Below are 22,981 nucleotides of genomic sequence, written 5' to 3'. Positions count from 1 at the left end.
CCTGGCCTCTTGGGACCTTAGGGTTTTTTTTTTCTGGTTTTTTGGGTTTTTTTTTTTTTTTTAGTCATTTTTAAGCTTCTTTGTGAGGCTACTAAAAGGGCTGGGAGAATGAATGGGACCTTCTTTGGGGCCTGGTAAACAGTGAAGGAGTCATGTGTGGGAGTGATGGACAGAGGGGTTAATAGCCACTCCTCCTTCCCACAACTAGCAAGGCTGAGGCTCTGTGGTACTGTGGGCAGAGTCCAAATACCATTCTTTGAAGTAGTTAATTACAAGCAAAGTAGGATATGAATGGAATTAAAAGGAGCTTGTGATTTCTAATATTCAGTTCTTCCATAAAAGTAGATTTTATATTCTGTTGAACTTCTGTTCCTTTGCTGAAATTTTACGTTTTGTTGTATTTGCCTGAACTTTCATGCATAACAATGCGCATCTAGGGTTAACCAAATTGGCTAACTCATTCTCCTTTTTACCTGATAGCCCTTGATTCTTTGCAAATATTTTCACATCTGACTATCCTGTCAGCTAGAGTAGCAAGCAGCGGGAAATTGCTGTTGAACTGTAAGTAGGTTTTTATTATAGTAAATGGTCCATTTCTTTTCTGCACAACTTATTTGTAGATGATTAGTCATAGAGTATGTCCAAAGAAATCAACCTTTAAAATAAGCCCCGCTGTTCTAAAAATGATGGAAAGTCTGCCTCTGCCTTACTAAAGTAGGTAAGATTGAAGTCAAGAAAATGGTAACTTGGAATTCTGAGACCTGTTTTATTTGGTGATGGTAATGGCACTGATGGTGGTGGTTCTGAAGGTGGCGATGACAGTGATGATGATGATGGTAACGATAATAGTAGTAGTGACAGAGATGATGGTCATGGAGCTTTTGAGGGAAGTTTCAGTTCTGCATTAAATAATAAAGCAAACAAAAACTATTCAGCCTTTATGAAGAATAATATGGTGATTCTTTAAAACCTTAAACGAAGAATTACTGCTTGAGCCAGCAATTACACTTCTGGTTATATATCTAAAATATTTGAAAGCAGGGTCTCAGCTACCTGTCTTTATATATCCACATCCCTAGAAGCACTGTCCCTAACAGACAGAAGACCAAAGCAGCTCAAGTGTCCTTGGCTTGGCAGATGTGTCGTAAAGAAATGCGGTGCACACGTACAATGAAGTGTTAATTAGCCTTTAAAAAGGGAGGAAACCTGTATTCATTCTGCAGTGAGATAAGCCAGTCACCGAAACACATACACTACATGATGCTGCTTACATGAAGTCCTTCAGGTGGTCAGTCACAAGAAAGACAGAATGTCAAGTGTTGGCTGCCAGGAGCGAGGAAAGGGGGGAATGGGAAGCTGATTTAATAGCAACAGCTTGTCCTTCCAGATAAAAGGAAGGATGGGGGGCAGTTCTTAAATAATATTAGTGTATCTAACACAACTAACTTCCGTACTTAAGAACAGTTAAAATGGTAAGTAAACTGTGTTATGTGAGTGTTATCACAGTTAAAAATAAATACAGACATCAAACTAACCCATTGAAAAGTTACTGAAGACATGAGTCTTGACCGACTCATTACTTAACAATTTGTAGTAAAGATCACATAAAGAGGGCAATGGGAAAGCAGTGGCTGGCAACCCTTATCTGCTGCAGCAGAGGAAATGCCTTCGTGTCCTGTCAAGGGCTGCTTTTCAAAGGTGTGTTCATGCCACAGTTCATGCCCTGATCTCAGCTGCTCTAAACACACGGCTGTTACCTCTGCATGGACCTAGTGTGTTTTCACTTAACATTGTAACTGGTATCCATGCTGCTCAATATAGCTCTAGACCCCATGATTCATCTTCAAAGTCATATGAAGCATTATTTTACAAGACTATATCCGGTTATTTATTCCTGTTCTGTCAATGGTGGTTGAAAAAGTCTCAGTGAGCATTCTTGGGAAAATGTGTGTATGAAGACCAGGTCTGATTGACCATTGATTAGTAACTGCCTAACCCCAACTTGGCAGCTTTCACTGTGGATTATACCATGTGTACCTTAACAACATCATAAATAGAACATCTTCCATTGATCGCATCTTCCCTCTGGCTTCTTGTTACCAGACTTCCCAATGCTTACCAGTTTGCTACCAGAACCTACCTCACCATGAAAGTCCTTGACTGCTAATGAGCCCAATCTACTCTCTATCCATTTGTCACTCGTGTGTCTTCAAGATACCTGTCCATGACCTCTGCCGATCTATAAAAAGGTCAATTTTAAAAGCTATTTTCCCTCCAATTTGTCACTGTTGCTGCAATGCTTAACATCTCTCTCAAAGCTGTAGGGTTCGTGACATGGAGAGGCAGAGCTGTTTTTATGCATACTCCCTTGGTAGATTCTGGGTTTCACAAGCATTACCATGAATAATTGCATATGTACATCTTTGTGGATATATACAAGAGATAGTAGGAAACATTCTAGAGCGAAATCTTGGGTGGCCATGTGAGTATATATTTAATTAGTAGATAATGCCAAATACCTTTTCTGAGTGATGAATTGATCTACTCTTCTAGCAGAAATGCGTGCACCAGTGGCTGAGCATTCTCATCAACAATCAAGGCTGTGGTCTCTTTAATTTCAGCCATTGTGGTGGGCATACAGTTTATCAGTTCAGCTTTAATTTGAACTTCTGGGCTCACTAATGAGAATCTTTTCTATGTTTGTTGGTGACACGCGCTTTTGCGAAATGTCCGTTCATTGGTTTTGCTCATTTTCACTTGGACTCAGAGAACTTCTTCATGGACCCTCAATATTCAGCTTGCTGATTTTCAAATCTTTATCAGCTAGCTGTCAGTGACTCGCATACAGTTTCTAAGTAAAAAAAAAAAAAAATCTAGTAGTAATAGCAGTGCGTCCTGGTTTATCAACCCCTTTATTTAGGTGGAATGCTTTCTCCCTATCCTGGTTCAATTGTTTTGCTAAGCAGCTGTTCTGGGCTCTGCTTTTCTACACTCTAAAAGCTACACTGTTTTGCCCTTTGTCTTTATGTCCACAATTTGTGTAGCAGCTAGAGCTTGTAACAAAGATCTCTCTAATTGTGTTTAGAAACAATCATGGAAAAGTAAATTGGCCTAGATTTTACATAATTTTCAATCACTTAATGTTTTATAATTTATTTACTTTTATTTTATGTGCATTGGTGCTTTGCCTGCATGTCTGTCTGTGTGAGGGTGTCAGATCTTGGAGTTATAGACAGTTATTAGCTAGGAATTGAACCTGGGTCCTCTGGAAGAGCAGTCAGTGCTCTTAACCAATGAGCCATCTCTCCAACCCCTTAGCCACTTATTTTTAATAGATAATCTGTTCTTATGCATTGATTGAACAGCAATGTTTAATATAATAATGGAATAAACAACATAAATAGATTTTTGAAAATTGACTCCTTGGGAATTTCCCATCATATATCCCAATCTTATTTATTTTCCAGTTCTTCCATGTTGACCCTCCACCCTTTTAACCTCCCCACTAAAAATAAAATAAAATAGAATTGACCTTAGTCTTTCCCCCTCCCCATAACATCCATTTGTTGTAGTGACCTTGTGAGTTGTGGTTTGCTGCTCGGTCTACACTTTTGCTCAAACAGCTCCACTCACAAATGTTCATTGCAATGAGTTGTTGGTCTAATTCAAGACCTCTGGCTCCTGCCACACCATCAACCCTGGACTCTCACCAAAACTTCTCTCAGATGTCCTGCTTTTGCCCCAGGCCATGGCGATCCTGCAGCTATGGCTCACATGGCTGGTCTTCATGTTCTCTATTAGGTTAGAGATGCAGGTCAGAGTTGGGAAGGCACAACTCAAAGTCTTGGATATGGGTCTGGGTATAGTATGCTTTTTTATTGGGACCACCAGCCTGCAAATAACCACATGGAGACTTATTATTAATTATGAAAGTTTGGCATTAGGTGAGGCTTGTCCCACTAGCTCTTATAACTTAAATTAACCCCTACTTTTCTTAATCTAAGTTCTACCACATGGCATTTACCTCTCTTCCATTCTATATGTCTGACTCATTCTGCATCTCCAGGGCATTAGAGTCTCCTCCTCTTCCTTTCTTTCCCAGGAAATCCCACCTCTACCTCCTGCCTAGCTATTGGCCAGTCAGCTTCCTATTACACCAATCACAGTAATACACCTTCACAGTATACAAATATCCCACAACACTTGGGTGGTAGTTGAGTTGGTAGGTCCCAGCCTCCACTGGGACTGCTTCCCTCAGGCAAGGGTAAGGGTCAGCTCTCCAGGGCCCACTCCACTGGGACCAGCTCTCCTTCAAAGATGGTGAGGAGTAGGGTCAGCTCTTCTTCATGTAGGCCAGCTCTCTTACCACGGTGGTTGGTGGCAGGGCCTTTGAAGGTCTGGGCTTGTTTTCCTGTTTCCATGCCATTAGGTCAGTTCTCTCGGAAGGGGTTGGCAGCTCTCCCTCTGAGGAGGATAGCCAGGGGAGGGACTAGTCCTCTGGTGCCTCCCCTTTACCCCATGGTAACATGGACCAAGACTTGGTAGTCTGCTGATCTTGGGCTGGATGTTACCATGAACACGAGTATCAGTGAAGGCTCCTCAGATCTCTATGGCCCAGGTGACAACATGGCCCTCAGATACCAACATGGCCTCAGGTGGCAGCCCAGACCATTGGTATCCATACCACCTTAGGTAGTAACTGGGCCACAGACCTCAACACAGAAGCCAGCATGGTAGTGCCATGGACCCAGTCATGGCCCTCAGCTGCAACTTGGGCCTAGATGTCAACATGGCCACTGGTGGCAGCATAGGCCTCTCAAGTTAGCATGGCCATGGTAGCAGCATGGTTCTCAGACATCAATATGGCCTCAGGGGGCGGCTAAGACACAGCCATCAGTATATACGGCTTTCTGTGATAACACAAGCTACAGAAATAAACACAGACCCCACCTGCAGGAGGGTCATAGACCCAGACATGGCCCTTGGCAGCCACATAGGCCTGGACATCACATGGCCCAGATGGCAGCCTAAGTGACCCATACTAGCCTGTCCCTCACCGCCTATGCATCCTCAGTTCTGTCTCTCTCCATGGTACACGAGCCAGTCCATTTCTCCTTCTCACCCATTTCTCCACCACGTACCTGCTCATCATGGTACGCTGGCAGGGGTGCAGGGGCCAAGAGGAGGACCTGTGTCACAATGTTAATAGGTTTCTAACTTTGTATTATTACTTCCATTTTGAACCCGTCTAACTAATTTGAACATAGATATGCTTTTGTGAATGAGATTCTCTGGTCTTGTGGGAAAATTTGACTAATTTTTATCTTGAAATCTGGGTGAAATTCTATGGAAAATCATCAGGGACCCTTATTTTTAAAACTATTTAAAAACATTAATTTGATCTTCAGAGAGCAAAATGCTTTGAATCTTTCTATTTCTTCTGGAGTCATTTTTTATTTGGGATGTCTTCCCCCCTACAAATATTCCTGTTCATGTGATCAACATTTGTAAAATCCGTAACCTCATATGTACCATGCTCATTGATAAGGTCTGTCCATTCCCCCACATAGTGGGGAGTTTGTTTCCTGGTATGTGTGGAAGACCTCTGTCTTGAACTCATATTTAATAGATGTTTTTGGTTGAAAATCCTCATGACTTAATTTGGTGTGAGTGTGTGTATGTACAAACACTCACTCATGCACATGCACACACACAGCATTTATTCACTTATTGTGTGTGCATGCGTGTGGGAACAACTTGAAGGCATTGATTCTCTCCCTCCATCCCTTGGGTCAACATGCTTGAGGCAAATGCCTTTACCCATTGACATATCTTCCGGGCACACCCAACTGAATGTATTCCCTCTGCAGAAGGTCTTCATTTGATTGTACTGAGTTGAGAGGCACAAGTCCCCACTGTCAGGGGCCCACTTGACCCTGGCTCCTGCATCTCAGCTTCAGCTGCTCCATCCTATGATAGTTTGACCTTAGGATCCCGGGCTATGCTCTATCCCTGTGGTCCTCTTTCCTGCCTATATGTGTCCCCAGCTAACAACTTAGATATTCGGGATATTTTTTCTCACTTTCTGTGGCCCAGCCATGCATTTCCAGTTAGGTTTGGTGCAGGGCCTGGTTAGCTTCTGGGCGTGGGCAGATGCTCTTTTGGGTTTTAGTCCCTGTTCTCACCTTCTGTCTGTACTCTGCTATAATCTCACGTGCTTTCAGGACCAGGTGATAAGAGTGACCCTTGTGATAGCCAAAAAAATATTATTCCCAGTTACTTGCTTATAAATTAATAAGTTAGGAGACACAGGAAGGTCAGCTGGTGGATCATCTCTGCTCTGGTAAATTCCTGCCCCCCCCCACTCGAGCTGGAGCACTCCCCTCTATTTCTCAGGGTACTTTGTGAGGTTTTGGCAAGTCCTCAATAAATATTTGCTGTTTGGCTGAGTCTAAACACTCCACTGTCTCCTAATCAGAATCTCTGATACATTCACTTTTGTTTGCTAAAGAAAAGCAGAAATTAAAAATTGGTAAATTATTCAGACTGGGGATTTTAATACGCCCAGAATTACGCTAAAGTAAGACTCTGAATATATGGGTTAAGGGATAAAGTGATTTTATTAAGTGGCATGGGTTTTTTTTTTTAATTCCGTTTTGTAAAATCTGGAAGGGATTCAGTTCTGTGATAAGACATTGTAGGCATCATTTGCTGTTCCAGGTGGCAGAGAGATGGAAGGTTGCCCTCGTGACCCCATCTTGGGCTGATCGGCCTGATTAGTACCAGATTCTGAGAAGGGATACAGGGCCTATAGTGTATTCCACCCAACAGAGTGCTGTAAGGAGATTATACGACTGTGAATACACACTACAAGACTAAAGGATCAACACTGTGGACAGGTCGTTCCCCTGCTGACTTTGAAAATGCAGGCTGCTCTGTTGCAAGAGACATGCAGGCCTATGTGGCAGGGAACTCACAGAGGCCTCTGGCCAGCTCCGAAGAAGAGACTGAACCCCAATCTTTTTGCCACCGGGAAATAAATACCTGTTCCTTTCCCCAGTCAAACCCTGCCCCACCGCTGCCACTCACACACACAGTGAAAACCCTTTCTTGTCCATGCTTTCGTTGTGGGGTTGGATTGGAGTCAGCGGAGCTGCCATAGAGACATGAGAAGCGTTAGATGGGTCAGGTCCCTAAGTTTATGATCCCGCCACTTGTAAGCAGGAGAGACTCACAACAGAGGAGAGAAAAGCCCGGCATGTGCAGACAGCACGCCTGTGTCTGCCAGCCTGGTGCAGGGGGTGGAGGGGAAATTCCCATCTACTCTTTGTATGTAGCCTGCAGATTCCACATCAAAATCATGCGACTATCAAATTATAGGGCCAGGAAAGTGAAACTGGTGCCAGGGATTATGGAAGAATGGGGGACAGTGAGCAGCAGGTTCCGATCTCTAGAGCACCTCATGTTGTATAAGCAGGAAAACATGGGACAACTGGAATGACAGGGGGGAGGGGGGCTCCCACGGCTGGGGAAACAGAGCAGGAGGCTGTGATCCCCATAGGCTTTCCCTCAGAGCTGGAGTCACTCATCTCATGCCCTCACACTTCTAGAGGGAATAAAACATCTGTCTAAACACTCGAGAGATAAGATCTTCCAAAAATAAAGATGTTTGAAGATAGCGCGGCCGGCACACCTTTCCACCTGCCGGCTTAATGTAATGTAGTCATTACAGCTGTAAGTGTTTCTAATAAAGTATGAAATGGCTTGTTTGCTTTGCTGCTTGTATGAACTCTCGTTTCTCTTTTTATGATATTGAAGCTGACATTTGCTCACCCTTTATCAGTGGGATATTTAATCAAGTCCAATCTGCAAGCAGCAAGGGGAATTCGTATTTTATTTAAAACAGAGGCCCCACACAAAAGGCCGGGGAAGCAGGACAAAACCCGGGGAACAGGTGTAGCTGCCAGGGTTACACACACAAAAGGGGGGCAAACTGCGAAGGAAAGGGGGCGTCGGCCAGGGGGCAAGGCGGCCATGGTGGCTCAGAAAAGTTGGGACTTGTCAAACAGGGTCTCAACACATGGTTGGAAAATTTGGCAAGGATTTCCCTGAACAAAGCAGTCTTCATTTTTGTCAGCTGAATTTCCTCAGAGGTTTGTGAGTGCCTTTGGTGCACAGGTAAACTTGGTTCCTACTGGTTTCATGCTGGGAAAACTTCAATGGCTCCCAAGGGAGAGTGAGATTAAGTCCTGTCTCCTGCATAGGGTGCAGTGAGTGGGGGCATCCCTAATCCCTTGTAATCTCCTACCTCCAGTTCTCCTGTGGTTCTGAGTACCCAAAAGTTCCTTATCCTGCCTCTGAAGCTTTGTATGAGCTTTTTCTAGTGCCCAAGCACACACCATACCAGAGGCCCACACTGTCCTGCTCCTAGGAGGCTGATGCTAAGAAACTTTCTTGATACCAAATTTGGTGTTCTGATCTCTAAAGCCTTGGGTTACATTTGAATGCACAGTCACTCCTCTCTGGGCCTGAGAGTGAGTGTTCGCCTTGATTTCCTCCTAAGTTAGGGTTGCATGGGTTCATTGCTCTATGTAGTATCACATCTACATATAGCAAGGCCTTTAATGTACTCTTGGGTAGATGAATGGCTTAATAAGTGGTAGAAGCTTTTCAGTTGGGGAGAATAGCCGGTGATTGCTAAGCTATAATGAGCTGTTTTTGTGTGTCTGGTTATCTGTCTCTGTCTCTCTGGCTCTTTCTTTGTCTCCGCCTGGTGTTGGGGTATGTGTGCATGTGTATGTGCATATGTGTGCACAGTCATATGGAGGCCAAAGGTCAACCTTGAGAGTCATTCCTCAAGAACTGTCTGCCTTACTTTTTTGAAGCAGGGACTCTCACCAGAACCTGGGGTTCTAGGTTAGGCTGGATGGCTGATGAGCCATGGGGATCCACCTGTCTCTTTGTTTCTAGTACCTGGGTTATAAACAGGTACCATTATGTCTATCTGCTGATGTACACACTGGGATTAAAGTTAAGTCCCCACACTTGCATGGCAGGCAATTTACAGACCCTTACCTCAAGTGCTTTAAGTAGCTGCTTCCTTTTAGTCAGTTAAATGTGTCATGCATTATTTCATTCCAGAAGCAGGTCCTTTAGCTGTGCTGATTGTCAGTAATTCTTGGTGTTCAGGCCTTGTAGAAGTCTTGCTAAATCTTGCCTTCATCCTCCTAAGGCTTTATCCCTGCATTCAAGTTATCTCCGCCTCGCTTTTCCTAAGGACAGCCGCCATATGGATTACAGACAACTCTAATGACCTTATGTCAACTTGATCACCATAAAGACCCCTTTTCCATGGAAGGCCGTATTAACAGGCACTGGGTGTTGAATTCATTTCAACTCAGAGCATTTGGTACATAGAGATTCCTTCTCTAGCCAAGCTTGACAGCCAGGTGTCATTTATTACTTTGACTTCCAGACCCCTGACCATCCGAACCAGCCAAGATGGCAGAACTGAGCTTCTGATATCTTCCTCCCTGCACAGCGCCCTCCCTAGTTTACCATCTGCTCTCAGTCAACCTTTCTGAACCCCATACCGATGCTTCCTCTTCTCTAGCCCTCTGAACCCATCTCCTATGGCCTGGACACCATTCTAAGGAAGGCAGCTCTTAGTCTATTTCCATACTCTGCCCCCACCCCGGCCAGTATATATTCTGGTCTCACCCAACTGCTGTTCTCAAAAGTCCAGCCTTCTGCAGGAGTCTTACCATTCTAAGTCCACATTCATCCAGGTCATGGCTTTCTCTGGAAACTCTTCTCACAAGTTTGTGTGCACTCTGAGTTTCAGTCCCATATCAGTTACCCACATGATGGTAGTTCTACTGGGGGTGGGTGGGAGCTTAGAGTTTCCTGAGGCCAGGACCAGGGTTTCAGCCAGTTCCAGAATCTCAGGTATTTAATAAACCCTTGACTTTGAGGTGTCTGTCACCACATAAGACAGTTCTTCAGTGGGATGTGATGAGGCTACATAGAACATAAAGGCCCATAGAGGACATTGCTATCATTCAACTTATGCCAACTCGAAGTGGTGTGTCACAGCCAGGCCCATGGCCCTCCCTAACTCTGTCATTCCTAATGATTAGTGGTCATGTTAGCATCCCACCTGAGTCCTGACGGTCACCAAGAAGATAAAAGCCATGAAGTAATTTAGACCACAGAAGTATCTCTTCCTGAAGTCTGCATCTTGTTCTGTTACTCTCTTTTTTTCTGTTAGAAGTTACACAGACTTCAAGAGGGACATCAGACACCGAAGATAAACACCTGTCCCCTCAACTTTTCACTGGGACTAGAAGACTGCCTCAAGTTATACACGGACAACAAAGGTATTATAAATAAAAGTTAAAAATAACTTTCATTGCATATAAATATTCCCCTTGACTCCAAATAGCAGCTTCCCAAAGTTCCTCCTTATAGGCTGGTTCTGGGAGTTTATCTTCTTGCTTTGCCTCAGCACCAAGCCTGGACTCCAATGCTTTGTAGAATCTATGAACCGTGTGCACAGGGGGACAGCAGCAATTTAGTTGGAAAGCCACTTGGGTCCTCCAGGCATTCCCCAGGGTGGTTTTCCATGATCAGATTAATCAGCACAGATTTGTTCAGATTTGAATCAACCAGGAACTTGGCATGGGTGGGTGCACAGCTAACTTGAAATCTCATGTTTGGGTCTCTGCCCTTGAGTGCTGGTTCTCCTGCCCCATCAGGTGGAAACTTCAGCCTGAGCCAACATGGCTGTAGGATCCTCCCTGGGATGATGGATTATCTGCCCAGTGTCTTGGGCTCCTCAGCTTGAGAACTATGATGCTTGAGAGAATGGTCTATAACCTTTCTGAAAATCCAGTCTGCTTGTCTATGGTGCCTTGAACACGTGTTTGCTGTTTTTTCCATCATGCAAAGACATGTTCACCCCTTGTTCCATGTTCTGGCATTGTGTTAGCTCCCCCACCCCTCTGAGTGACAAACTGCTCTTCAAATGATACCAGTTGTAGGCTCTCTATTGGCTCAATCACCTGCCTCAGATTCCAGTCCATGGTGATAATTGTCCACTGAAAACTCACTGCCAGGAAGGGAGCAGACTGCCACGACTTAGCTAGCCCTCCATCTGGAGGCTCAGAGGCAGCCAGAGACCCCATCCGCTTTCTCGCCACCATGTCATAGGGCAGTCATTAATCCTTCCCGCTTTTTCATGCAAACACTTGTAAACCTGCATCCCTCCCATCTTACACTTGGATAGTTGATATTTTAAAAACCCAAATGCAGGGCTTCTCACACATCCCTGTTGAATTTTATTTGGTTTTGTGTCTCTCAACTTGGCTTGCTGTTAATGAGCCCTCAACTGTAATCTAGCCTGAAAACAGACACCTCCCCCCCCCCCCCCCCGTGCTGCTTGGCCTATGAATTTTATATCTCAGGTGTCTGGAAATGATGCTTTAGGTCAGGTCAAGTGCAAAGCCTTGCAGCCAGCCGCTCATCAGGGCTGTCTCCTAGGTGGGTATAACTTTACTGATCAGTGCTGCTCAACCAGTTATGAGGCTGGGCCTCGGCTCTCATCCTATCTTGTTCATGTGAGTACAGAGTTGGGTCTTATCTGGATCTTTAAGACACCACCATGAGATCGGTGGAGCATTCACAATAATTCCAATCTTATTCATGAGGGAGCAGATTTTGGCTTCATCTCTTTGAATAGGGGTACATTGGGCTTTGTTTCTTTGCTTGTAATGTGAATATAGTAACTGTCTTGTGTCTTCTCTCTCCTTGGTCAATGAAGCAAGGCCAGCTCTCTCCCATCTCCATGGGTATGCTGGAGCAACACAGAGAAACTCATTTAAATCTCAGCCCATCTGGGGAGATGGCTCAGTGGTTAAAGTACATGGCAGAGCTCAGCCCCCAAGTACCCATGTAAATGCTGGTTGGGCAGGGGTCATGGCCACTTGGAAATGCCAGCACTCAAGAGATGGAGACAAGCTAGCTAGACAAGCCAAATGTTCTAGATTCAAATGAGAGACATTGCTGCAATATATGCAGCGTATAGTTCCTGAGGAAGATACTGGGCATCAACCTCTAGCCTTCATATATACATGCATGCCCACATATAGGTGAGAAAGCATACACACTTGCACATATCCCACACAGATACATATGCCAATAAATAAGCAAATAAATAAATGTTTCAGAGTTCTCTAGAGGATAGAACCGGTAGGATGAAAAAATACATATGTACATGTATATATATATATATATATATATATATATATATATATATACATATATATGTGTTTGTTTATTATGCCAGCTTTAAAATAGTAACAACAGCGAAATCACACCTGAGACACTGAGAACCCAGTAGTTAGTCACTCAAGTGGCTCTTGAGGCTGAAAACCTCAACAGTTGGAGTAGCTCACATTATCTTTCTCTCATTGTTGGCAACAACTAGTAGTTACTCAGTCCACAAGGCAGGGTGCCTTAGTAGTTCCAGTCTGGTGCCAGAAGCCCAAGAGATTTCTAGAGAGTAACTGTTCCTTAGTCCAGGCTGAAAGCCTAGAAATGCTGGTCCTACTATCGGCAACAGGTTCTGTAGCAGCAACAGGACAAATCAATTCTGTGAAATGAAGAAAGGCCAGTCAAGTAATGGACAAGCTGGTCTTCCTTCTGGCATGTCCTTTTCATCTGAACTGCTACCAGAAGGGGACACCCACAGGTAGAGCCAGCATTCATACTTTAATCAAGCAATCATGACAGCTCTTCAGGTGACATTTCCTACATGGGTGACTCTAATTTGTGATAAGTTGACACTTAAACCAACCAAACTAATAAAGCAATTATAGCCCATGCTCGATGGTTCCCCTAGAAACACAATTCTTATCCATCTGAACTGAGATGCCTTGGTTGTATCTCCTAAACTAAAAGCACCCTGGTTTAGGTCTCTGTTCTTTATCTTTCTTCCTTCTCTGAGCTCTTGTTCTTGGAGCTCACTAAGTTATGGTGTGCAGGTCTATAAAATAAAGAATGATGGCCCTATCTGCTAAAATCATACCTATAAAAAAGGGATCCATGGGTCACAATGTAGAGCCCACACGGCCTGCTTCAAGACAGCAAGGGTTTGCACAGATGTTTTCCTCTCTTTCAAGTACCCAGTGAGATTGCCTTGAGCTCCAGATGAGCAGTAACTGGGTTGTGACTTGCTGAACACCCTAATTCAGGGCTCAACTTTTACCACTCCACCATCCCTCCTTGGAGAGTGAACTATTCTTTCAGAATCAAGATGGTTCTGCCATTTCACCGTGGCAAACAGGAGAGAACCTGACTACCAGGGCATGTACCGATACATACTTCAACATACTTCGAGGCAGTCGTCGCTTCCCCTGTGTCTACCTGTAGTTTTCAGGACTTACTCTTTCTTCTTCAGGGAATATGACATCCTTGGCATATCTAATGAACATTTCTGAATCTCCATGAATTTTCTACATGGCTAGCAGTGCCCATGACTTCTAACTGTAGCTACTCTCAATCCTGGTTGGAGCACATGTGGAGATGTGGAGACAGACCTGGAGTGTGACTTTCATGTCCTTAACACAGATACTTGTGTCCTTGGGCAGCCATGATGTTATTGTGGCAGACACTAGCAAGTCCCGCCGTTATAGATAGCGCCAGGATGCCTTTGAAGGTCAAAATATCTCCGGACCTCTTTCTCCAGCCTCACCTTCCACTTCATCACATGTAGCTGGGTTGCAAGGTTTTGTCTTGGACAGAATCACTGCACCTGGGGGACATTGTTGCCTTAGAGAATTACACATGGTCTCACCTGTAGGCAGAAGTAGGGTTGAAACTGCTGGGGCAGTGGTACCAGCTGAAGAATTCTGGACGTTAGGGTTGGAGCTGCCAATCATCTTGTGTATCAGAGGAGTAAAAGAGAAGAAGGTTATGTCTCCTCTCAAGGTTGGTGGACCAGGAGCAGAGTTTTCTTTTCTTCCTATGTGCAGGTCTTCATGGAACTGTTTTTATGTCTCCCCTACATAAACAGTGACAATGATGTCAAAAGTAGCTGTGGTTGTTACACGCAGTATTGGTGAGGAGAACGTCCTGCAAGCACCATCGCTATTAAGGCAAACACTATTGACTTTCACGGCACCCCATGTGATGTGAGGCTAAATCAAGATCTCTCTGCTGCTCTCTGGTACCCCGAGGCCCTCATCATCAAGCTGTGTGTCTAGGGAACTGTGATTGACAGCTCTTTGTCTTCCTTTTTCTTGGAAAACCTCTAGGTAGTCACCACAGGTATATCTTACAGAGCCTCTACTGCTCAGCAGTCAGGGCTTTGTGGGAGCCAACCATGGCTAGCTTCCACAGAGCCATGCCCAGGTCTATCCAGAGTAGTCATATCTGATGACCCTCTGAGCCTGGGTACAGGAACAAAGGCCTGGCCCTTTGCTCCTGACAAAGAGCAACTCTGCCCGACAGTTGCCCCTGCTCCTTGCAGAGTTGGTGGGAATGCGGTCCTCTCTACCCAATGCCACTGCCTCTTCCTTCCTTCAGATAGAAAGCCCAGGGCACCCAGGACACCCAGGGCATGCCCTTTACTCCTGTCCTAATTTCTTTCATGTTGTTGTAGGGGAAAAAAAGCCCTGAATACAGCAAAACAGCAACTTGAAGGGAGAAAGGGATTATCCATACATAGGTTTACAGATTAGAGTCAAAGCGGGAACCCTAAGCAGCTAGTTAGTCAAGAGCAGAGTGAAAGAGGAGCATGCTCACCTGTGCTTGGGTTACTTCCTCCTTTTTTACACAGTCCAGGACCCAAGTCCAGGGATTGGTGGTGTCTTCTCTGGGCTGAATCTGCTCACATCAATCAACACAACCAACACAACCCCTCACAGATATGCCCCAGGCCAGCCTGGTCTAGACAATCCCTCCCTGAGTCACCCTTCCCCAGTGATTGTCTATTATATCAAGTTGACAGTTAAAACCAACCGTCACACCTCATGGCTGGAGCTCACCTGGCCCTCACCCGACAGGTGACAGTGTAGAGCCCTAGAGGTGCCTGTTCCCAGACCTAGATAGGTTCCTCTGCTTAACCGGGGCAGAATGCAAATGGAGGTGTCACCCAATGGGAGGTGGGCATCCTTGTGGATTGGCTAGCCTGAGCTGTGCCCAAGAAGAAACAGATGGTGCCCAGGGAACTTTTTGTAACCATGGGGGAGTTTTATGTCCAATGATCCATTTCACCAGGGCTTAGTTTTGTCAGGTGTCACCAGGTTTGCTCAGAGTGGGTTCCCGGGCCGCAGACTGACAGCTCTGTGCAGGGCTAGGAGCTTGAGTGCATCTGCCACTCTGCTCTAGGGCCACAGCTCCCGGAGGAAAAGAAGCATGGTTTCCAGAGGCTAGTTTGCAGCCGCAACAGAGTACAGCTGAGGAGGGCGCCTATGACTTTTGGAGCCTTGCACAGACCCGTGAGCAGACGGTGCTGGGAGGCTCGTCCTCTCATTTTGCTGGAGATCTTTGCTGTCCACTTGTGGATGCTCTAACCATACTGCACAGCTTCCCTCTGGAGAAGTGTTGATGGAAGGGAGGGTGCGGATTGCCGCACCTGTGGGCAGCATCAGAGCTGCTCATTGGCATCTTCTTGGGAAAGGTTCCTTTAAATGTGAACCAGAAATTTAGAGTTTGGGAGGGAATCCATGGCTGATGCTTATGAATTATGATGCTTACCTCGGCTGACAAGAAGTGATTTGTGGAGTACGTGATATTCTGAATATCCTGTTATTTCTCCTTCCCGGTAGTGGGCTGAGGCCGGCTGCGTCGGCCTCCCTACTCCTCCACCTCCTCCTCTTGACTCTGGCATGACTTTCTGTGCCTGTTTGCCCTTGAAGCTTCCTCATATCCTCTTCCAGCACGGCCCCTTCCAGCCTCTCAGAGACCCGGGTTGCTCCCACACCAGAGGAACGGTCCAGTTTTGAGTCCCAAGACACTGGAGAGTGGTATCAACGCCACCACTCTAAACACGCAAGTCTGAAGTCTGCACTCCAATTGCTCCCCAAGAGGAAGGCGAGGAGAACTCAGTTCTGCCTGGTGTGTGGGAGAGCATCTCAGACCAGAGGCCACTGCAAATTTTAAAAGATCTGCTAGGTGCCCAATAACAGTAATTTGCAAAAAAAACTTTTCTAATTGGGTTTTCATGGTTTCCCAATTGTCGCCATCTCCTAAAAGGCTAGTCAGTAAGATGGCACCGTTTGGCTCTTCTGGTTGCTTTGATTATTATCAGTAAACTGTGCTATTTCAGGTTTGGAAGCTCCATGTGGTAATAATTTATTGTTCCTTCTTTTATATTCTCTTAAACTTGGCATAGCCTTGCCCCCTCCCCCTTTCAAACTTAAATGAGACCATCATACCACACTGAGACACAGAGGGGAGGCTGACCCTGTGTTCCCCAGAAACGTCAATAACAGACCATCCTTTCAGCAAGGCACAAGAGGGTCCCAAGAGAATGTAGCCAATTCACTGATGGGGAGTACCAGTTGGATGGGAGTAACTCTTCCATCAAGTGGGGTGAATATTTGTTCCCCGTGGATGCTATGAAATCCATTACTCCTTTGGGGATGCAAGTAGTGTGGGGTCACTCTTGTGACGTGGAAGTGATACCCTTTCTAGGCTTGTGTGGTAAGGCACGGCTTATAGGCTCAGTTCAGTATCAAGGGGATTATCTGAACGTTTGGGTAACCTAAACTTTTAGGAAACTTGGCCAATCATAATGAAAATTAAAAAAAGAAAGCCTCCAGTTCAGCTTGAAATTCTTTTTCTTTTTTTCTTTCCTTTCCTTTTTTTTTTTTTTTTTCTTTTTTTTTTTTTTTTTTTTTTTTTTGAGACAGGGTTTCTCTGTGTCACTTTGTTGCCTGCCCTGGAACTAGTTCCTGTAAACAAGGCTGGCCACAAACAGCCTGAAATTCTTGATGTAAGATTTAGGAGATATATACTAGGTATATCAGAGATAAACTAGAGAGCAGGTTCATCCATGATGTCCCAGGCCAGGGTCTTCACTCTGCTGCCATGTCCCTGATGATACTGCTCTGATGCCTTCAAGTCTCTGAGGTCTCCAAAGGCACACAGTTACTTTCAAACACTAGCCATAACCGAATCAGCCAAGTAGACCCCATACTGGCCTGGGTTCAGGAAACCATATGGCCATGCCCCTAGGCCACAGGTCAAGTCCTTGGTTCATGCAAGCAGCCTGTCAACCAGGCCTGTAGCTGACCTACACCCAGTGTCCAGCATGCAGAGTTGAGACTCTGTGACTTCCTTCTGCTAAATGCCAGACTCTCCAATTAGAAGTGAGATCCACCGGAGCCCTACCTGTGCAGGGTTTCTGCGTACTCCATTCCATAACATTGGACAAGGCATGTAGAAGCAAACTGTAGTGACCAGAACAGAGTGAGGGAGACAAGAAGCCACATGTGTTACCCTCTACCATTGCCTGCCCCAGTCCAGGGTAGGCCCTTGGAAATGACACGGTGGCTTCCGTGAGATCCCAAAGGCAGGAGATGAGGAGGGTATTATCAGGGCCAAACAGTCAGGGTCAAATCACGAGGTTAGGTGAGGGCAGAAAAAAAAAATATCGTGTCAATCAGCCTTTTCAGGTGCAATGGCCGAACCGTGTGTCGACTTAGCCAGGCTGTGGTGCCCAGCGATGAGGTCAGTGCTGCTCTCTGTGCTGCTGTCCAGGGACTTTGCACAGGATCAGTCGATGAGAGTGAAGGAGATTGCTTTCCGGTTCCATCAAACCCATTGACAACACTAACAGTGAAAGCCTGTCTTCTCCAGGCCAGACAGACTAACTCAAGATTGGTAAAGGTGCTCTACCTGAGTTCCAGATAGCCAACGTGCCCTGGTGACGTCACTTATCTTTATGAGTGCATGAGCCAGTTACACAAACACACACACACACACACACACACACACACACACGTATTCCGAGTGAGTCAGTTCTATCCTTCCATATCTGTGTCTGTTCTAGCTACCCACTCCCTCAAGGACACCAAAGTCCAAAGTGGCTTAATTCCCTTGGGAATGGCATAGTTTTTGTATATAATTTACACAGCCCTCCTAAAGACTCTACGAATGATGTCCAAGCTGTGGCCTGTGGGTTGCATATGTCACAGGAGAGCTGTGAACAGGGCCCGTCACACAGACCAAGACATCAACCCCAATGCCCAACGTTTGGACACCCCTGAAACACCATCTCTAAAGGTAATGTCTAGAGATAATGACAAGGCAGAAGTTTAGGTGTTCACAGTAAGCACCAATGCTTTTTTTCCCCAAATATTTTGAGCTACAGTTAGCTGAATCTGAGGCTTCACAACCCACCAATGTAGAAGTCAAACTGTAGATACAGTTGTCTGTCAAGTTGTCGCCTTTCCAGTGTCTAGACTCATGGAGGAGACCGGGTTTGGGGGTTCCTGCGAGGGAGTGTCTGGATTAGGTTGACTGAAGTAGGAACTTGCTCTAAATATAGGCAGCACCATCCCATGGTCTGGGGTCCTGGATGGAGCAGAAAACAGAAAGCCAGCTGAGCGCTAGCTCTTTGCTTCCTGACTGAGGACACAGTGTGGCCAACTGCCTCATGCTGTTGCTGTCAAGATTTGCTGCCATAATAGACGCGCCCCTTGACGTGTGAGTCAAAGTAAACCCTTCCTTCCTTGAGTTGCTAGTTTTCTGTTTAGTCACAATCATGAGGAAAGTAACTAAGATAGCACCTGACCGGCAATGGACGTTCCTGCCCATACTCAATATCTACATGGCTGTTCAGGTCCATAGCCTGAGGACCGTTATCCACATGTACCTTCTGGTGGTACTTTAGTGGTACTCTGGTGGTACTCTCTAGTGTCCTGAGTGGCAGGTGAGGAATGGGGGAAAAGGCTCAGGGGACCATAGCGTTGTTGGGACTCAGTAAGCTAGTCAGTACTGCCACCAGGGTAGATCTCACTTCTCCTGTGATCCTGCTTCAGAAGTGTTTTGCTGCCCACCGGTGCTGAGGAGAGGTGTCTCAGATTTGGCTTCCCACTGCCCATCTGGCCTATGGACCAGTACATTCCCCAGTGAGCTGACCCAGTCCTGTCAGTCAGGCTCCAGTGGCAGGACTCCTGAGAGAGAAGTATGGGCCTCCAGACCATTATTCCTGCACAACAGGAATGCCTTTGAACACCAGCCTCTCTCATGTGACCCTGGGACGTTCTCCACAAGGATAGTATTAATAACGGGCAAGCCTACGAGAGGAATCTTTAACATGAGACGCTGGCAGTGTGACAGAACTGAACGACTCCCCTTTTGAAGAGCCCCACTGCCTAACTGAGTCTGTCATGTTGCCCCTCAGCAACACAGAAGAGAGTCCTGCAGGCTCATGTGGAAGAAATTCAGAACGTTGAGGTTGCCAGCTAAGTACTGATCTTCAGAGAGAGCCTCGGCTCTTTGCTCTGACAGGCATGGAGGAGGAATTTCCATTCTAGCCACACCACAGTGGAGATGTGTGTGGTAATTGTGGTGGGTAATTACCGTGGGTTTCTTGAGAGAGCCACAAGGGGGTGGGGGAGGGTCTCAGAAAATCCCAGAAGAATGTATTCCGACTCTGGCCAAGGGAGGAGTGAGCAAACCGTGGGACTGTGCCCCAGGCCCTGTGTGCCTGTGGGCACGAGACTGGCAGGCCCAGGGCTTCACTGTCCTCACTGGCAGGAGTAGAACATCCGCTAGCCTATCAGTGGCTTATTGACTAGCCTCAGCAACATGGGAGAGGAGCTTGACTAGTGTTTTTTCTCACATTAATGACATTTTACTGAAGTCAGGAGAGATTATTGTCTAAGCCATGGCAACAATAAACTGTTTTTAGGAAGGAAACAATAGTCTTTGAGTCCCAGGAATCATGATGAAATTATTTACCTGAAGACTTGCCTCTAGTGTGTGGTGCCTAGTGTTGGGAGATGCACAGCAGACATCCAAGAGTGCAGTCCATGTTTGTGATGTCACCCTGGTCTTCTGTGTCCTTGTGACACTGTAGGGCACATAGAGATTCTGTTGGGAAACAGTGGCTGTCTGGACATGGCCTCTCAGGGATGTGGAGAAGGGTTTCAGACCGCTGTGATTCACAAACCTCTGCATGGAACTCAGCTATCACACTATAAATAAACAGCCCAAGGGGCTGGTGATGTGGATTAGTCGGTAAAGAAACCTGGTGCAGGGTTCAATCCCTGGGACCCAGGCAGTGCAAGGAAAGAACCGCTTCCCTCGGGTTGTCTTCTGATCTTCACATGCACATGATAACATTGGCTCTTACCCAAACCCACAGACAGAGTAATAGACAGACAGACAGACAGACAGAAATGTAATGAAATAGAAAAATTAAAAAGTCCCAAGAAATGACATGCTGAAGATGAGGCAGAGAGGGTTTATTAACAGGCTGAGCAGCACCTCCATTTGGAGATGAGGTATTACCCTGCCCATCTACACCTTAGATCTGCACCCGTTTCTACCTCCATCCATACCTTCCATGTTCCTGTCCATCTCCATTCCTTCTCCATTCATGTTCACATCATTTCTCAACCCTATCCCTGTCTCCATTCCCGTTCGTACAACATACTGCCCCATCTCTGTCTTCGTTCATATCCACATCATATTTCCATCCATCTCTGCCTGTGCTCATATCCATATTATATTCCCAACACACCCCACCTTCCCATCACACCCATATCTTCATCCCTTTCCCATCACATCTTATTTCCTTGCCTTCTCAGGCATCACACCTAGGTCTGTTTCCACAGCTAATCCACACACGGTCAAGTGTGTTTGCACGTTATGACTTATGTTCGTGTTTTGTTACACTTGAACTCATATTGCCATGGTCACAAGTCCAGTGCACAGGGTGCACATGCACACTCTAGGGAATCGGCAGTCAAACAAACCAGGGAGCCTTGGCATCTTTGCAAATGGCCTTTAGTTATCAGCCCCTCCTCCCACCCCAGAACCCAGTGGTTCCTTTTCTTTAGTTTACTGATCTGTAAGATCAAGACGGCTTCGTTTTGTCACCACAAATGTTAGAACCCATCCCCCAAGATAGCCAGGGGAGTAGCGTTCTTTGTCAGACACGGCAGAATGTATGTGAACTTTCAAACCATCTCCGCAGTGCTCCTGTGTTTCCTCTCTGCTTAGTTGTGCCCAGGTCTGTGGCTTCCACTCTGCCACTGTCCTTAGCTCTAGTCCGGGGATCTCAGTAGGTGTTCGGCACACTCTCTTTGAAAGCTACCTTGAAATGTTGGCTCTTTCTTCCTCCCTCTGAGAGAACACACACAGACATCATATTGGCAGCTGGCTTCAAGTTTCACCTAGGTAGTCTCCAGAAGGTGACATTTTTCTATCAACCACAACTTGGTTCTTAGAATATTGTGTTATTTTTGAGACCCCGCCCATAGCTTCTCACTGGCCCTGTACAGAACTTACTCATCCAGCAGAGATAAATGCATTCATCACAAGAAATAAATTTAATAAAGAGTTGGGTGTTTTCTTGCTCTGAATTTTCACCAGGAGGGGTCTTTATAGTCTGGGTAGATCAATGCTTTTTTTTTTTAAGCCGATTTTCTTGGAGGTAAGTGATCACAGTTAATTTAAGAATGGCTTGATTTCTATCTTTGGAAATGTATAAACATGATGAAAACCCAAATGCATAATGAATTGAGTGTCAACTCTCCTTTGCCCAACCCTGTGCCTTTCTCCGTGGGAGATCACACAAAGACTCACGAGTGATAACTAAACACCCAAGATGCAACTCTCTGAGCTGGCTCAGTGGGATGAGTGGTCCTCTTCTGATGTCTGATATTGACATGGCCTGAGAACTATGCATGCTATAGAGCTTTTCATTGAGGGAGAGAAAGGGACCAATAAGGAACTGGAACGTGTGGCTTAAAATGTATAGGGGGAAAGGTTTTAATAGGTTCTGCCTGCGAGAGTGGCTGGTCACTGAATCCAGCAGGTTCTCCTGGAACTGGAAGTCACCCTGGGCCACTGCAGAGGCACTGTCCTCTTTCTTGAGTCATCTCTAAATGTCCCAGGCCGAACTGTACTGTTGATGAGCTGCTAGGGGAGTTGGCCAACCTTTGTAATGAGATCTGATTGTCTCCAGAGGTCCCGGGGAACCTAAGAATTTCTTCTCCGCAAGAGACAAAGGTCTCCTTGTTCACCAGAGATGGTTTTGTATGCCTTGAGGTCAATCTTAACTGAGGAATTCCTCTTCTTTTTCTTTGTGGGTAGTCGTAAGAAGTGTCAAAAACATTTGACCAGGGTTGAGGGCCATTTCGTGCCTCAAAATGCTGTGGTTTCTTCGTGGAGAAACCACATACAAGAAAGAAAAGCTTAGCAAGAGACTGTTAGTTAAAACCCCTAGGGCCCTCCCTCTGATATTTCTCCTTTGCAGATTCTCATTTTTCCCTCCATGTTTCCACAAATATGCAAAAAATCTTGGCAAGAAAAACCCCACCACTCAAACATGTATTGTATCCAACAACATCAAGAATTACTTGAGTGTTTTTGTTGTTTTAATTTTAGGGTCTGTGGTTGGTTATTTCATGTGAAGTAGAGATAAAAATCTCTCTGTGGCTTATCGTAGAGGATGTTTTAAGAGTTAAGAAGTTTAAAAAAAAATAAACAAGAGATTTTGATATGAGCCGTCACAGCCAAGCTTCCCACACTCTCCCGAATCCATTACTCTTTCACATTCGCCATTTTACCAGTTGGACACTGGATCTACTTGACCTTGCTTGGGCTTGGAAGACCAAAGGTACCCCTGCCACACACTTCCATGATGTCCACAGGCATGAAAGTATTTTATTTCCTGTGATAAAAGAACAAGGTTTTCATCTAGAATAGTCCTAGTCCCCTGAGAGCAACATGGCACTTT

The sequence above is a fragment of the Alexandromys fortis genome, unplaced genomic scaffold (assembly GCF_014885135.2).
Source record: "Alexandromys fortis isolate MF-2015 unplaced genomic scaffold, M_Fortis_MF-2015_v1.1 scaffold_3, whole genome shotgun sequence".
In the NCBI taxonomy this organism is placed as follows: domain Eukaryota; kingdom Metazoa; phylum Chordata; class Mammalia; order Rodentia; family Cricetidae; genus Alexandromys; species Alexandromys fortis.
Note: the sequence above shows the minus strand (reverse complement) of the source record.